Source organism: Ictalurus punctatus, chromosome 27, assembly GCF_001660625.3.
Source record: "Ictalurus punctatus breed USDA103 chromosome 27, Coco_2.0, whole genome shotgun sequence".
NCBI lineage: Eukaryota > Metazoa > Chordata > Actinopteri > Siluriformes > Ictaluridae > Ictalurus > Ictalurus punctatus.
In genome coordinates this window covers 17211824-17229245 of record NC_030442.2, presented here as the reverse complement: position 1 = coordinate 17229245, position 17422 = coordinate 17211824, and the positions used below count along the sequence as shown (strand labels likewise).

Sequence of the window (17422 nt, the reverse complement as noted above, 5' to 3'; positions counted from 1 at the left end):
AAAAAACTTATTGAGAAAAGAGAGTGGTTACAGTTCCTGCGCTGATATCTATATATATAAGTGACATAAAGCAGCAAAGAGAATGAAGCATCATGAATAATGAATAAAGTGAAAAGAAAAATGACATACCAAAAAGGAATGCTTGGGGGGGGGGGGGGGGGTACATATCAAAATACAGCTGGAAAACTGAAAAGATTATGAGAGAGAGAGCGAGAGAGAGAGAGAGCGAGAATACACAATGTGGTACAAATTTTGTATACTAATTTGCATAATTATCATAATATCTGCATATTCATACTTATTATTTCATCATCTCCAGCTCCAATCCTACAGCTATAAAGAATAAGGTCGCATGTCAGTGATGTGGCTCTGTACTGCCACCTCCTGGATATGAGTACAGCTGAGAGCAAAAGTTTGGACACCCTTAGCATAAAAAAAAACAACTTTATCCTGATCAGGGTCACGGTGGATCCAGAGTCTTTCCCAGGAACACGGTGAGATGTTGTACATGTCATACCCAGACATTCTTTCTTGCTTTGGACAAAAATAAAATTTGGGATTAACCCTAACCATACGTTACCCCTAAGAAGTCTATGCCTACTTTTGGTCTTTTCTGATACACAAGTTTAACATTCAGTAAAAAAAAATCCAATTTCAAATAGAAATACATCATCTTCTTTTATTTCTTTTTTCTTTCTTTTTTTTAATCGCACATAGGTCTATGGGACTGCTGTAGTTTTAAATGGGTCACCTCAGTTTAGAAAAAGCTACACTAATTAAAATCGACGTAAGAATCCGTTTTGAAAATCAAACAGTGAAAGAAATATAAATCCAAAGCCATTATGGAGCGTTTACATATAATCTCACTGAACATTGCCAATCTGTACTCCAAATAATGAGTAAATTATTGAGCAATGTGTAAATGTTCAGACTTTACTGAGTGATATTTGGGATGTTTGATGTCCGAGATGAAAACCACAGACCTCAGCAGGTTCAAATGCATTTTAAAACTAGACCCATTCGGATGACTTTCTGTGTCAGGGAAAGAAATACTGTAGATGCAGTTTTAGCAAATCTGTATGTAAAAGGCAAGAAAATCAGATTGAACATCAAATGAAAGATCATTTAGATGCAATATTATTTCTCTTTTTAAGCTTTTATCTGTGAACCAGCAGTGGGAAAATGTACAGCACTTCAAGAGCTCCTAATTTTATTTTATTTGATGATTTAAAAACCTGGAGCGCCGTTTGAATCATATTTGCTACATGAGTTTCTGAGACCTCTACATCGTCAACATGATCAATACTTTCCTTAAAGTGCACCTATTATGGTTTTTCAAATATGACCGTTCGTGTAGTGTTATAGAGCTGTTTGTGAATGTAAAAATTCGGCAACGTTTCAAAAATCAAAGCGCACGACAAACAGGGTTAGCGACTCCCAAAAGAAGGAACCGATTCTGAACAGCTGAAACGACTCATTAGTGATTCCAGACTTTACTTCCTGTACTAACCTAAGTAGGTTTGTAACAAAAGCCCTGCCTATGGTCTTCATTGGCTGCTCGCCGACAGCGCTAGAACCAATCACGACAGACTGGGATATCTGACCAATCAGAGCAGAGTATGCTCTCTGAAAGGAGGAGTCTAGAATGAATCCTATAGAATGGATCATTGAACGAGTCTTTCTTAACACTGGGGGGAAAAGGTAATGCAGCAATTTAAATTAAGTGTTTTTTGTTTTTTTTTACCTCGGATGCGGGTAAATCTATTGTGTGAGACCTTTAAAACAAAATTAGGCACGTTTCAAAACCATAATGGGCTTTAAAAACCTGTTGTATGCAATCTGATACACGTCTTCTGCCCTCTGGTGGATTATCCGGCAATTGCAGGCAGTAGTGGGCATTTAAAGGCCATATCCAAAGTGGCTGCTTTCATGTAACGACTCAAAATTTTGGCAGGGAAATCTTTGCTGATTTTGATAAAACTTACAGCAAGAATAACAAATCTTCACTCCTGAAAGACTCCGCCTCTCTAAGATCCTCTTTTTATACCATCATCTCTTTTTATATATCATCTTACTCACCTGTTGCCAAGTAACCTCCAGCTGTTTCTTTTTACTAACACTTACTTTTCCAGCCTTTTCGTTGCCCCGTCCCAACTTTTTTGAGACGTGTTGCGGCCATCGAATTCAAAATAACCTTATTTTTTTTTCTTAAAGCGGTCCGTTTCCTCAGTTTAAACATGTGATACGTTTTCGAGGTTCTACTGTGAATAACCCACGGGTTCATGAGAGTCACAAATCATTGCAATTCTGTTTTTATTGACATTTTACACAGCGTCCCAACTTTTTTGGCATTGGGGTTGTAAAAAGCATGTAAAAAGGTTCCTGATTTTTTGTTTGTTTGTTTGTTTGTTTGTTTGTTTGTTTTTACGAACCAAACCAACTGAAATGTTTCAATATCTGTTTGAGTTTCTAAGATAAACATTGTTGTGATCAATAAATTGCCATAAATGCCTGATGCATCAAATAAGATACAAAAAAACAAAAAAAAAACCCAATATGTAAATGATATTTAAAATATTTTTTTTTCGTATTTTGTCAAAGGGTCCGATAAACACTTCAATTCAAAATAATTTGAATTTCCTGGCTAGTATTCGATGTGTCAGGCTTCACAACGTTAAGAAATTCTCCTATAAGTATCACACTGCTTTCTTAATATCATTCTTTAGATCAAGATTCTTATGGCAGAAACATTTTCTGTTGATTTTTGTCTCATACGGGTTTTTTAACCTTTCACCCAGAAATCTCTGGAGTAGTCCGAGAGCATGGCGTTTGCTCGTTTTGCGTTATCCATCATCTGTTTGATTTATTTACTTATTTATTTATTTAAAAGATTAAAACATATACTCTACATAATGTGCATTTCAGAGTATGCCAAGTCTCCACGCGTGTCTTACATTTATATTCGGTGTTTACGCTAAAGATCTGTCTGATACTCGGTTCACCTGCAATCACAGATCTGTATGAATTTAATGAGTCAATCATTACTCTTTTTTTTTTTTTTTTTTTTTTAAAAATCTTTGTTTTTTGAGCCTTCGGCTGATTAGGGATTGTCTTCTAATCAGCCCTCCTCCTGTGATAAAAACATCATCAGCGATTGCAGCAATTAGCTCCTATTTTGCGACGTGAGTTAAACGTAAGGCTCCGGAATTAAAAATGCAGTCGCCAAACCAGGAAGTGACTCATTTAGTCAGTAAACAAAAGGGGGTGAATATTCTTTTCTCCGTGCGATAGACGTAGAGACGAGTTTCTAAATAATCCTGGCTGCAGATGGCCGCCGTGGCTGCTTCATTCCCAAAACACGTGACCAAATCGGGAGAAAAATGGGGTACGATAAACAAATCAAGACCATTTCATCTTACAGCCTGTCCGCACCTCATTATCACCGTTCCCACCGTGTCGTTTGTCTCATTATGTCTCGGTCATCTGCTTCTAACATTATTTTTAGCGTCTCTCAAGACTCGTCGGCTAATTATTAGTTTCCGAAGTTCAGCGCTTGGATATTTTCTGGGTTTCCGCTCCATCTGTGTTCTGGATAAAGAATCGTCGGTTTCGTCTGCTTGGACCTTAGTACTGGTTACGATGTACGACTGAGCACGGTGTACATTATAATACAGCAGAGTTTTAATTTTTAAAAAATAAATTAATAATAATAGACTTCATTAATTATAGTAAACTTGTGTATAAATATTTTTAAACCAAACCACGGCAAAAAAATTTCTGCCAGATTTACCAAAGTTTTGCTGATTTTTCTCTGAGCCGTTTAAACGATTATAAACGCTAATTCGCTGTAAACGCCCAGTCTTCGCACAAAGCTGATTCGCGTCTAGCCCCGCCCACTAAACTCCATAAAAGGTCAACTCACAGAAAGCTGACAACTCAATGAAAGAGCGCCTCCTGGGCGAGGCGTACGCTAAATCATTCCGATGACGCAGCTCGGCTGTCGTAGACTCGCGTTCTCCTTTTTATAGGGTGCCGTTAGTTTTGTCCTAATTGAACAGCTGGTCATATCTGTCTTCGTTCACGGATACGTTCCGGAATCGCTTTAAGACGGAGCGACCGGGTGTCACGGAGTGTCCGTTAAATCGGTGTGTGATTGAAACACGCGAACGATTTAAACCCGTAGATAAATCCGTTTACTCGACGAAACTGTTCGACGTTCTCATCGAATGCGTCGCTTATCCGAGGCTCCGCCTTAATACACGTCCTCTTTACCGACTGGAAAGGGGATTGGAACATTTTAATGCTGTTCAGGTCCGTTTTATCACCAGGAGCAGTTTTTAGAGGCTCTTTTGTTACCTTCGGGACATCGCCGCTGCGTGACTGGAGAGTGTCCAAGGCCGAGTTCATCACTGAACCCACAAAGAGCCAGATAAACAGAGTGAGCGAGTCCAGAGACACTTCACCTTCATTCTTTAATTCCGTCCTCTGTTGGGACTCTCAAACACCTTGTTGAGTTTTAATGCGGTGTTTTACATTCATTCCTTCTCTCAAAGAAGAAAGCGTCCACGTCGATGTTCAGGAGAAGTTCTCATGGAGCAGCGGAGGGAGAAGACACTCTCCAGATCACCCGAGAGACCGCTTGAGCTTTCCGGAGACCTTTTTATAAAATATAAACTGCGTTCGTGCGTGTTTACGGGATGTCCGTGAATAATATCGAGTGAAAACGTCTTGATTTAGAATGATCTAGTGGTCCTCCATGATCTCGGAGAGGAGCGCAGCTGGAACGCGGATCGCAGGTCCGTGTTAACGCGCTCGGCGTGATGCGTTATCGTTCCTATGGTAACAGCTCATTCAGAGGGACTTGGACGGCGGACACGTCGTGTGAACGGCGTCGACGCGGTGGACGTCTCTGTACGGAGAAATGCGTTTGTTTAACGTTACGGAAGGAGTCTCCGGCGTCGGCGCTTCGTAACGGTCGGAGGTAAAGCCGACATCTTCAGGACGGAGGAGTTTCACGCTTTTACGGTTTCTCAATAACGTCGACTGCATTTTTGCGGGGGTCTTATTAACATCGAGAAAGAGTTGTTTCCGGGATGTTCCGCAACATTACATGTGACTAAGAGAAATAAAAGCTTTCAGGATGTGCTGCTATTGAAGAATACTCGACTCTGGTGTTGCGTTTCGAAGATTTAAGAACGCCGCGTCGTTTCACTAAAACTCAGACTTTTCTTAGAACTTCTTTTCCCCGTAAACACTAACGGGTCTAGTATCCCAGCATGCACCGGGGCACGGTCTGGCTCGCCGAAGACCGACTCCATGTTTTTCCATACGACTCCCGCTGAGCTTTTGGCAGGAGGAACCCGTTGCCTCCTAGGTGTGGAGATGTTTTCCGACCTCGCTGTGGGATATTTCGATCCCTGATGAACAGTTTTGCGAATGCTACACGAGTACGAGTGAGAAGTGATCCGCTTTTAAAGTGGGTGAAAACATTCGTTTGTGCACAAGACGTGTCGAACATGGAGAAGAAACAGTATACTGCCGCAAGCATTTCATTTGCACGACCTTCTCGGTTCTGAAAACCCGACAGGAAATCAAGCGAGAGGAAACGAGGATCGGGATCCTTTTCTGTGTCTTTGCTATTTAATAACTACGTTTTTTGTCATTTATTTACGCACACGGCGTCTTTTGACTTTGTACTTGGGTTCAAAAATGGACGGATTCATAAGCATGCATGAAGATGTGTTTAAAATGATGGGGGGATGGATAGGGGGGAACAGTAATCATACACCACAAATAAAGAACGTTAGTACTTTGGTGCAAAGCTGTCGGTGTTTGCGATTACAGCTTCGAGAAGAAGATCGTGAAGATCGCTCCGATGGACTCGCGTCTCATAATTCTCCATGAGTGACGTCAGGAGATTGGCTAGACCATGCAAGCACCTTCACTTTCTTTTGTAGAAGCCAGTCTTGAGGTGTATGGGATGCATGTTTTGGGGTCGTTGTCTTGATGAAGCGTTCATCATCTGCCCAGATACGGTTTCTTCGATGGGAATAAATCCCGTCCTGATATGTCCGAGTACATCGCTCCGTCTGTGTTTACTTTGATGCAAGTTTACAGATTAGCGGCCTCGTATCACGATGCCCCCGCCACCGTGCTTCACTGTGTCTATGATCGTGTTCTTGTTACTTCTGATTTGTCTAAAAGGAGTTTAGCTTGAGTAGCTCTGTAGGAACGGTGGCGATTGCGGTGCAGGTCATTGTTTGTTCGTTTTTGGCGATTTCTGCGTAACTGTTGTTCCTCCTGCTTTCAACTCTTCTCTCTTAAATTCCGTACCATTAGTCTGAGAGCGTGTTGGGAATTCTTGCATGGCTCACCTGTCCATGGACAGTTAGTCGTGGTTCCACGGACTTTCCACCCGTAGATCATCGAACCGACTACCGACAGGGAATTTTTGACGTCTTTGCTCCGGCTCTGTATGTTTTTTGCACTCAAGTGTTGTTTAACAATGTTGTCCCTGAGAACTTTTTACGAAAGCCCCTTCACTTTCATCGTGATTGCCTGTTGCGTGAAATCTTTCCAACTAATGCCGTCGTCTTTTATAAAGACGCCGGGTGCGGTTTGTCAGAGAACATATTATTGGAGAGTGACAGCATGTTGGAGTGCTTTGGACGATTTCTCACCACCGCCTTCATACTTCAAGATAAGATAAAGATAAGATAAAGATATGATAAGATAACTTTTATTGATCCCACACTGGGATCGGCGTAGACCGGGTTGGCCACGGTCGCCGGACACAAGGCCCCTCCCATTGTCTTTGTTCTGACGATTACATTCCAGAGAAGACATTCCAGCACTGAAGAGCCCCAGGTTGGTAAAACACTCATCTGAAAAGTGACATAACTGCTAACTTACACAAACTCCACCCTCTTCCGAACGAATAACCAATGAACCCCATCCGTTTATTTCAATTGGAAAAGGGAATAGTAATAGAAGACACACGGCCAATAACAAAGCAACAAATCATGCTCGCTGCTAACGAGCTGCCACTGTAGAGCAAGACACACCCCTGGGGGCGGGACATATACATCTTGGAGAGCGTTTAATTGGACAAACACAGGACTAGTACAGGATCTCTCTTTAAAAATTGTTCAGTCATTTTCCCAGAAGTTACTGACTATAAAATTAAAACGAGTGTTTTGGTGCCCAAACCTGAACCTCGGAATGACTTTAAACGCTTCTGTCAGAATCTAATGTCAGTTTCTCACCACAGCTCATGGACTCACAGAAAGGTCACGTAAATATTTCGAAAAGAATCCAACGTTGCAGTTCAACACTGTTGTTCTGCCCCCCTGCTCGGCATTCATGCCTTAAAGCCAGGTTATGAGTCATCCCGGTGTGTCAGATCTTTTTCAGATTTTCAGACACCGCTCCCTAAAGCAGGATCACCCCTAGGGTACGACTGGCTCACGTCGAAACTCTTTAGAGAGCTCATTAAAAAGCGGTGTGCTAAATGACACACCAAATAGGAATAAAGTCCAGCCGCAGGTTTATTTTATCGAGAAGGTGATAGAGTATCTGTGTACTGGAAAGATGGTGACTCGAAGGCAAGAGCGTTACATAACCAAGAGAAAATAGACCGTAGTAGTTTTATATGACCTCTAACGATAGAGTAGCACATTCGGTCAGGCCTGGAGCTCTGGAAGCTGCTGGAGGCAGGGAGTGAAACGTGCATCGTAGTGAACATTAGGTCAGATTCGCTGCACGATATCTGTTTTCCCTCCAAGGCTTCTGCTCATCTTGATTCACAGGGAGTCTTGGCAGAGAGCGTTCACTCCCACGAGCGCCAGGCTGAGAGACGAACAAGCGTTTGAAAGACTAAGTAAAAATATGTGAACAATATTAAATGTCAAACAAACTTTTTTCCTCATGTCAGATAACTTTTGCAGGATTTATATACACTGCATAAATGTCAACTGAGACAAGATAACGCACAGGAAGAATTATTTCTGGGGGGCATTTTTGCCCCTGCCTTTTCTCCCCAGTTTGGTCTTGGCCAGTTCCCACCCACTATCCACCTCTCCTCTATCATACGACAGCTATCGACTAGGGAGAGTGAAGGCTAAGAGGAACTAGGGAGGTCTTGGCCAATTCCACCCACTAGCCCGTGCTGTGGTATCTGGCACCGAGATTTTAGCAGCAGATCCTTTAAATCCTGTAAGTGGTGAGCTGGGGCCTCCATGGATCAGACTTGTTTGTCCAGAACGTCCCACAGACGCTAGATCGGATTGAGATTTGGGGAATTTGGAGGCCGAGTCAACACGGTGTGTCAGGGAGCATTATCCTGCTGGAAGAAGCCTCTACCATTAGGGAAAACCGTTGTCATGAAGGGGTGTACTCGGTCTGCACCAATGTTGAGGTAGGTGGGACGTGTCAAAGTAACATCCACATGGATGCCAGGACCCAAGGTTTCCCAGCAGAACATTACCCAGAGCATCACACTTCCTCCACCAGCTCGCGACACACACGCACTCGGCCGCCCATACGATGTAAAAGAAACCGTGATTCACCAAACCAGGCCGTACATATATACATACATACAGTCATGTGAAAAAATAAGTACACCCCATGGAAATTGTTGATTTTTTTTTTTAAACATATTTGGACAAGCAAACATTTGATCATATTTGAAACAGTGTCTATTAATGAAGTTGACATATTTGAACAAAAGCACAAGGAAAATGAGCTTTTTCGATTATTTATTCAACAGAAATATAAATAGATGTGATATTCTTCTGTGGAAAAAGTAAATACAGTCTTGGCCCCAGAAGTTGTAGGCGTTTTGCAAAATTATCCCCCAGGCCTGCTGGGATTTTTGAACATTCTTCCATGCAATATTATTTCAGCTGCAAGATGTTTGAGGGTTTTCCTGCATGTTCTGCCCGTTTCAAATCCCCCCACAACATTTCAATGGGATTCGAATCCGGGCTTTGACTCGGCCGTTCCATAACCTGGGATCATTATCCTGTTGAACAGGCCTGTTTTAGTTCAGCTTCAACTATCGGACAGACGGCCTCACATCTTCAAGCACTCTTTGATATGATGCAGAATTCATAGTAGAACCAACGAATGCACGCTGTCCAGTCCCTGAGGCAGCGAAGCAACCCCAAACCACAACATTTCCACCACCGTGCTTCACAGTTGGTATGAGGTGCTTCTCCTGAAAATCTGTCTTTGATCTGCACCGAACATGTCTGCAGTTACTGTGACCAAACAGCTCTATCTCTGATTCGTCTGTCCAGAGGACATTATTCCAAAAGGCCCGGTCTTTACCTGTATGCTCATTGACCAACTGTAGTCTTGCGAAGGCTTTTTCCTGACACGCCTCCCATGCAGGTCAGATTCCTGCACTCTCTTTCTGATTGGAGAAGCGTGCACTTTCACACCAACAGCTGCACGACTCACTGCACATCCTGTGATGAAATTTTGAGGTTCTTGGAGACTTCGTTTTGCATCAGACGGTCTACTCTTGGGCTGAATTTGCTGGGACGGTCAGTCCTGGACAAACTGGCAGTCGTTTGAAATCTGTGCCATTTACAGTGGAACGATTTATTTCACATAATTTGGAGATCTTTTCAAATCCCTCGCCAGACTCATAGGTAACCTGAACCTTTTTATTTCTGAAGGCCTTACAGAACTCTTTAGATCTCGGCGTGATGACACCACACACCTCAATAACAAACGGAACACCAGACACTAGATATGAGAGGGGAATAAATAAGACCGGTTCCACCTGCACTCCCTGAACAGGTTCTAATCACCGGCACCCCATCTTCAACACCTGGTCCTAATTTTATGGATTTGAAGGTGTGACAAATGTAGGGTGTACTTACTTTTCCCATGTGACTGATCAGTTTGTTTTTTGTTCATTTAAATTGTGAACATTACGACAAGATGTGAATTTTACGTGTCGTTTGATAGTGTATCACCTTCATTACTAGGCACTGTCACTGTCCCCAGAATAGAAGTAAGTCATGCAATTTAAGGAGTGAAAATGAGTCAATATTTCTATTATCCACACACACACACATGCATACACATGCCTTCCCTGCCAAAAACAAGAAATAACAACAACAAAGCAATCTCATTTTTTATTTTTTTTTGTATTTCATCATTAACTGTAAAAAGGATCAATCAAAGCTGCGCTGACAAATGTGTGTTCAGCTTTATAACAGTAGATGGCGTCTGGAGTGTGTGTGGAGTGTGTGTGTGGCGTGTTTGTGGCGTGTTTGTGGAGTGTGTGTGTAGAGTGTGTTCTGCCCCCCACATATTGCACATGTTGCGTACATAATCGCACGTGAAATAAACGTGATCCTGACACTGCTTACGGCCCTCTGTGTACAGGCTGAGTCAGAACCCCAGGGTGTACACAAATTTTACAAATAATACACACAGGGACTGTAGAGACCGTAACTGGAAAAGTCAAAGAAGCTGGTGTTCTTGAGTGCTGAGAAACCTCCGGCAGCAGGCCGCGGGTTCGAGGGACATTTTCCTCTCTTGCCTCTCTTGTATTTTTACTGATTTAATTATTTATTTATTCGTTTTGCAAAGACCTCAGGGTCTCTTTTCCAGAGAAGACGTCTCACCCTGGACTCTCACACAAACAGGTTTCCGCTCATTTCTCTTTTTTTTACCCAGCCTGGCACAAAGCTGATCGGCGGCCAGCGTTGTTTCTGCTCTGAATGCACGCTGAGTGAGAAATGGCCTCCGAGGCTGATCCGGGGTCGGTCGTACGACGGCGCAGCTCACGTCTAGGAAGCTCGGGCAGTGTTCAGTTGCTATGCAGTCTTAGCGTTCGTCTCAAGAACTTTAGCTGTTCTCCTAACAAATTATGTTTTGTGCAGGAGCATGGCCCACGATTCAGAGTGCAGAGTGCTCGAAAGAAGCCTCTTTCTAAGAAGCAGTGACCGATAGTATTCGTGTTCAAGTGTGTGTGTGTGTGTGTGTGTGTGTTAGCATTGCATTTACATACCCTGTTGAAAATCTCCGTATAGAGGAGCACGGAGTGAAGCCCTTCAGTACCGTTTACATTCAAATCTTAATCTGAATGAATACAGTGTAGCCACAAATGAATGTAAGGCCACAAAATACTTAAAAAAAACACAACCATGGTAACTGCTGTGTTTTAAAAGACACAGAAAGATCGTCATGGAGATGATGTATGATATTACACTCCACTTCACATCTCCAGGATTATCTTCCTATGGCCACGACAGTCTAATTCAACCGCTTTCTCTTCTATCTTAAGTGCTTCATGGCCTCCAAACAGACCCCGAGACACATAACTCATGGTCTCAGTGTATTCACTTGTGGCCGCACCTTATTAAAAATGAACCCTCGTGTCATTTCAGTGGTTCTGTGCTTTTTCTCTCATTCTTACCGAACGATTAGCTCGAGGCCACGTACTAAGAATGATGTTCCGTAACGGATTAAGTCGTAGGCTCACGTTACATAACTCGTGGCCAGGAGACGACATTTACGTACGTTATAGCAGCTATAAACAGGGAGGCGTTCCCTCGGACTCTCCGACTCTCTCTCTGTTGAAGTTAAATAGAGAAAAATGCAGCATTGTTATCTAGGAAGTGTGTAAACTCTCCGAGAGTTCTTGCTTCACCACTGAGTGTGAAGCTGACACTGGAGACTCCTTACTTACAGTAAGCTCTAGCGTTGCAATGATGATATGTTTCTTTGTTTTGTTAAATAACACCGCGCGTTTTATTCCATTCATTATCAGCTTTACGTGGAGCGTCGCTAGGGCCGTGCGGTATGATGATATGATATCAAGATTGTGATAAATTATCCTGGTATCGTGATATCTTTTGATTCAAAAATTTCTTTCGTTTTTTTTTTGATTGTTAGATATTCACACAGAAAAGAATTATAATGACACGTTTTCTTTTTATTCTCCCTTCGTTTGAGCGTCCGTTTATTCTTCGGACACGTTAAATAAAAAGTCTCAGATTCGTAATTATTTTCGAGGAAAAATGACTCTTTTGCTGGAAGCTTCTGAGCAAACACGTGCAGTTATGCACATGGTGTATCACAGAAACATCTCGAAGTATCGTGATGTAGGATATAAATGGATCGATGCCTTCTGACTGAATCAGAATCCAGAACTCAACAGCACTGTCCGTATACATCAGCACAGGCTCTGATTTTCCTGGTTGGACACTAAATAAAACATTGCAAGTAACATGTCTGCGCCGTCTCCCTTCACAGAGAGCTACGTTTATTTGTAGCCCGACGCCTCGCCTCAAGTCGCCTCGCCTCGCCTCGCTCTCCCTTCGTCCCTCTCTCACACACAGACGTCCTGTTCTTCTCTTCCTGTTCCTCTCGCTTTGGGCCAGAAGTGAGGCCCTTGCTGTAATCGTTCATGCGGTGACATGAGAAAGGAGAGAAAGGAGAAGAAAACAAAAACGGCCACAACTTTGTAGCTCTCAAACTGTCCTGTGCGCCACCATCAGCGACAGAAAAAGCAAAGGAGTGGGAGGACAGGTTTGATCTATAAGGAAACATTCGGTCACACACACACAATCTCACACACACACACACACACACACACACACACACACCAAAAACATAAACAGCAAGGCTCGATGTGAGGGTACACCTTGATAAAAAATAGCATTTTAAATGTCATTATTATTATTATTATTATTATTATTATTATTATTATATATTATCACTGTTGTATATTATTATTATTATTATTATTATTATTATTATTATTATTATTATTATTGGTGTCGCTATTATTGTTATTATTATTAATACTATTATTATTGTATAGATTGTATACATTATTATTATTATTATTGTTATTATTATTATTATTGTATAGATTGTATACATTATTATTATTGTTATTGTTATTATTATTATTGTATAGATTGTATACATTATTATTGTTGTTATTATTATTGTATAGATTGTATATATTATTATTATTATTGTATAGATTGTATACATTATTATTATTATTATTGTATAGATTGTATACATTATTATTATTGTTATTATTATTGTATAGATTGTATACATTATTATTATTGTATAGATTGTATACATTATTATTATTGTTATTGTATAGATTGTATACATTATTATTATTATTATTATTGTATAGATTGTATACATTATTATTATTATTATTATTGTATAGATTGTATACATTATTATTATTATTATTATTGTATAGATTGTATACATTATTATTATTATTGTATAGATTGTATACATTATTATTATTATTATTGTATAGATTGTATACATTATTATTATTATTATTGTATAGATTGTATACATTATTATTATTATTATTATTATTGTATAGATTGTATACATTATTATTATTATTATTATTATTATTGTATAGATTGTATACATTATTATGTTGTTTTTTTTCCCAAGAGTCTGTGAAAACCTTTCGCATGGTGACATTTTGACATTCTCTATTCTCTATAGTTACAAACTAAAAACCTACAAACTTTCCTGAACTGAAATATTTTTGTCTACATCTCAATCAGGAAGTAAAGAACGCATTTTAGCATTTTAAAGTAAAAAGTTTTATTTTAATCGCACTGGAAGAAGCCCCGCCTACCTCCACATTTATAACCTTACGGAAAGACAACATGAATTCAACTTTTCGAGAATGACACGTTTATGACAGGAACCGAGTTCTCGCTTTGATGATCAGCTTCATCCGTGTCGCTCTGTTTCATCATCTGAGCTACAAGTCACTCACGTCGTCGTCTCTTCCCTCCACGGATATCTGCTCGCGCTAACATCCGGGAGGAAATACTGCATCATTCGCTCTCTTCTGTTCTTTTGGATCGATTTTGTATTACATACCTTTAAAAAAAAAAAAAAGTCACCATATTGTCCACTGTGGTCTGTACGGAGTGTGTACAGTAAGCGCTCTTCTCTGTTCTGATGACGACGTGACCGAGCAGGAGCATGGTGGACATTGTGACAGCCGACATCTGATGAGGATCTGAACCGAACACGGTGCTACATTCACAAACCTGAAGAAATCGTGAGGAGATCACACTTATCTAGTCAGGGTTTAACCAAGCAAGGTTTTCGTGGAAAAAATATTTCCACATCGTTTTGGTGAAAAATATTTAAGGTGTAGTGTCAGGATATGATTTTTTGTTGTTGTTGTTGTTGCCACAGCAACATCCAACGAGTTCGAGTTTTAAAGGTTTTTTATAAAAAATTTTAGGATTAGCACTACCGAGAGCAGGCGTTCCGTAGAAACGCGTCTGTAATTCAGTGAGGTATTTAATGCGGCACCGATTACAAATATGAAAATAGCAGACATGATGACCCCGGGACGATCTGTAAAACAAACTTCAAAGTTGTTGTCGTCTGGGAGGATTGTCTGTGCGTGATAATTCTGCTATTACGCCGTCTAGTCAGAGAGAGAATCACCTAACCGGATTTCCTTGCTTAGCTTCAATTTTGGATAATTGACCTGCCGTTTTAACAGTATAATTAGGATATTATCGGATGGAATTAATGACATTTAAAAAGAAAAAAAAAAAATGTAAGGACTAGAAATATACATTTAGACCCACTGACAGCTCGTTGCATTTTCCGGGTCAAAGAAAAATATTGTATGTTATAGTATGTATAAATATCATAAAACAGCAGCAGTATTTCTGTACTGAAATGTGTCTGGTCTATACAGTGTGTGATGTGCTGTGGTAAGACTGTAATGGATAAAACACAAGTAAAAGCTTATTTTATTAGAATTCCTTTTCTATATAAATGAGCAGATAAAATATATCCGTGAATATCAGAACAGTACGTAAATAAAAACAGCACCTGGAGGGCATTAACTCATGTTTGTTCTACTACAGGGGCATATTTTCTCAAACATACACATAGAGGAACCTAAGAGGGCAGTCCATCACGTTATCCACTAGAAGAGCGCACATTAGGGCACTTCATCTCATTTTCTTGCATGTAGGGAAGCCTACAGGGCATGTCATCGTGTTTTCTTGCACGCAGGGAAGTCTATAGGGTATGTCGCCATGTTTTCATGCATGTACCGAAGCCTCTAGGCCACCTCTTCGTGTGCTTTTGCATGTAGGGAAGCCTATAGGGCACTTCATCGTGTTTTCTTGCACGTAACGAAGCCTATAGGGCCCTTCATCAAGTTTTCCTGACAGTCATGGACGCCTATAGGGCACTTCATCGTGTTTTCTTGCATGTGGGGAGGCGTACAGGGCATTTCACCATATTTTCTGGCATGCAGAGCAGCCTATAGGGCACTTCTTCATGTTTTATTGCATGTAGGGAAGCCGGTAAGGTTCTGCATCATGTTTTCTCGCACATAGTGCCACGCTAGAGGTCACGTCATCTCATTTTCTCACATGGCTCGCATAAGCCTTTGGGGCAGGGCATCACATATCTTCCACCACCCTAAAGGCCACTTCAACATGTTTTCTTGCATGTAGAGAAGCCTATACGACATGTCATCATGTATTCCACACCGGAAGTGCACCCTGTGGGGCATTTCATCCATTTGAATTTCCATTTGTTTTTTCTATGTGAAGGGCAGCCATTAGGGCACTTCAACACATTATATAAAAGTATAATATATGTGTGCGTGTGTGTGTGTGTGTGTGTGTGCACTTGAGTCACCTCAATTGCAGCTCACAGTGTAAAACTGCAGTGAGCCACAGGCTGAGAATAGAAAAGTGACCTGCTGATATGTCCTGATATTACACACATCAGAGTTGTGACACACACTCCCACTGGAACATCCAGCTCAACTGAGAGTTTACACTGACCTTGGCTTACACGATAAAATATCCAGTGTTTATTCACACATATAAAATAGTAACCTGTAATTTTTTACTTATGTCTAGAGGAAACGTTGGCGTACTCCCTCACGCATCTGAAAAAGGAACACGTCATTTAGACGAGTAAATCTGTAAATGTGACTAGTTAGTTAGACAACAGGAATGCAAAACATTAAACAAGATATTTAAAAAAAAAAACTCAAGCTGTAAAATGCGTATCCTTTGCACGTGCCATCTTTTCACGCCAAAATAACTTCTTCCAGTTAACTTTGACTACGATACACTGTTTACACGTTCTACTTCATCACCGTTTTCATGTTTTTTTATCGTTATCTCTTTCTCTTTGAACAAGCTCCATCATGTCATGTCTAAACCATCAGCAGCAAGGGCAGGTGTGCATCACACATCATTTGACAGCGGTTTTGTGCACTGTTTACTCACTAAATCTATGAAGCTTGTTTCCGTTTCACTGTGACGTGCAACCAACGACTCGATTAAAGCATGACATTCACCTGGTAAGAAAAGTGGGCTGTAGGTCTCTTGCCCTGCATCCATAGTTCATATTCATGGTTCTCGTTTTCACCGTTTTGTTCGTTTGACTTTATCTTCTCCAGTGAGTTACCTGCACTTGCATCCACCTCCTCTACCAATTCCATGACGCCGGGTATTTATTTATCGATCGCAGTGGACCGTCACGGCAGCTGGTGCGGGTTCGAACTTTTGCACCATATGATGAACAACATCTGTTAAACGTGTGCTCAGTGTGACTGAAGGGCACGACGTCGCAGTGTGAACAAGAACTGTGAAAAGACGCTATTCTGGTTTGGCAGTCCATTATCCCGAGTTATTACCTGCCTTCTAAATTGGCTCTAATTTCGTTGCCATTTTTGCACATACTTATGGGATTAAAACAGCAGCTTGTTCTGACCTGCACACTTCTTTCAGTCATTAAACCAGAGAAGTTCTTAAAAAAGATCTGTGAGAAAAAACACTCAAGGTTGCAGCTACACAAATATCGGCAAAATCACTGAATAAATTAAACAGGACAGGGCACGATTCTCCACTCAAACAACTTCTTCCCGAAAGCTATTACCATTATAAACAAATACATGTACTGAGTTCACAGCATATGTATACAGTGTCTCAAAACTGTGCATTTCATAGTACCTCCCCCATCCACCCCAATATCTTGTATATCTTGTTTATTTATCTTGTTTATTTATCTTGGCAGCTGCCACACCTGCGTTCCCAATCACTGCTCACCGTTATTTGTCCACACATGCAATTCTTTGTTCTCTCATCTCGGTGATATTAATAGTAATAAAAGTGCGTCATTCCATCCATAGATATGTCATTAGTGTCTATTTCCCAACTCCTCAGTACCACTGTTTCGTTTTGTCAGCGTTCTTGATAGACCTTATAAAACTTTATAAATTCTTAAATATGTAAATGGTGACTTTGCTGGACTGTGACTAAAGATTTCCTCTTACTCTTTCTATATGTTATTAATCTATTATTTTCTCTTCTGAGGAACCTCTGTTCTATTTTATACT

General features: G+C 40.8%; 1 protein-coding gene across 2 annotated transcripts in view; it reads right to left on the bottom strand.

The window, feature by feature from the left end:
* cdca9 (cell division cycle associated 9) overlaps positions 1–17422 on the bottom strand; it is a 155537-nt gene that overhangs the window by 134295 nt on the left and 3820 nt on the right. The gene's annotated exons all lie outside the window — the stretch shown is intronic.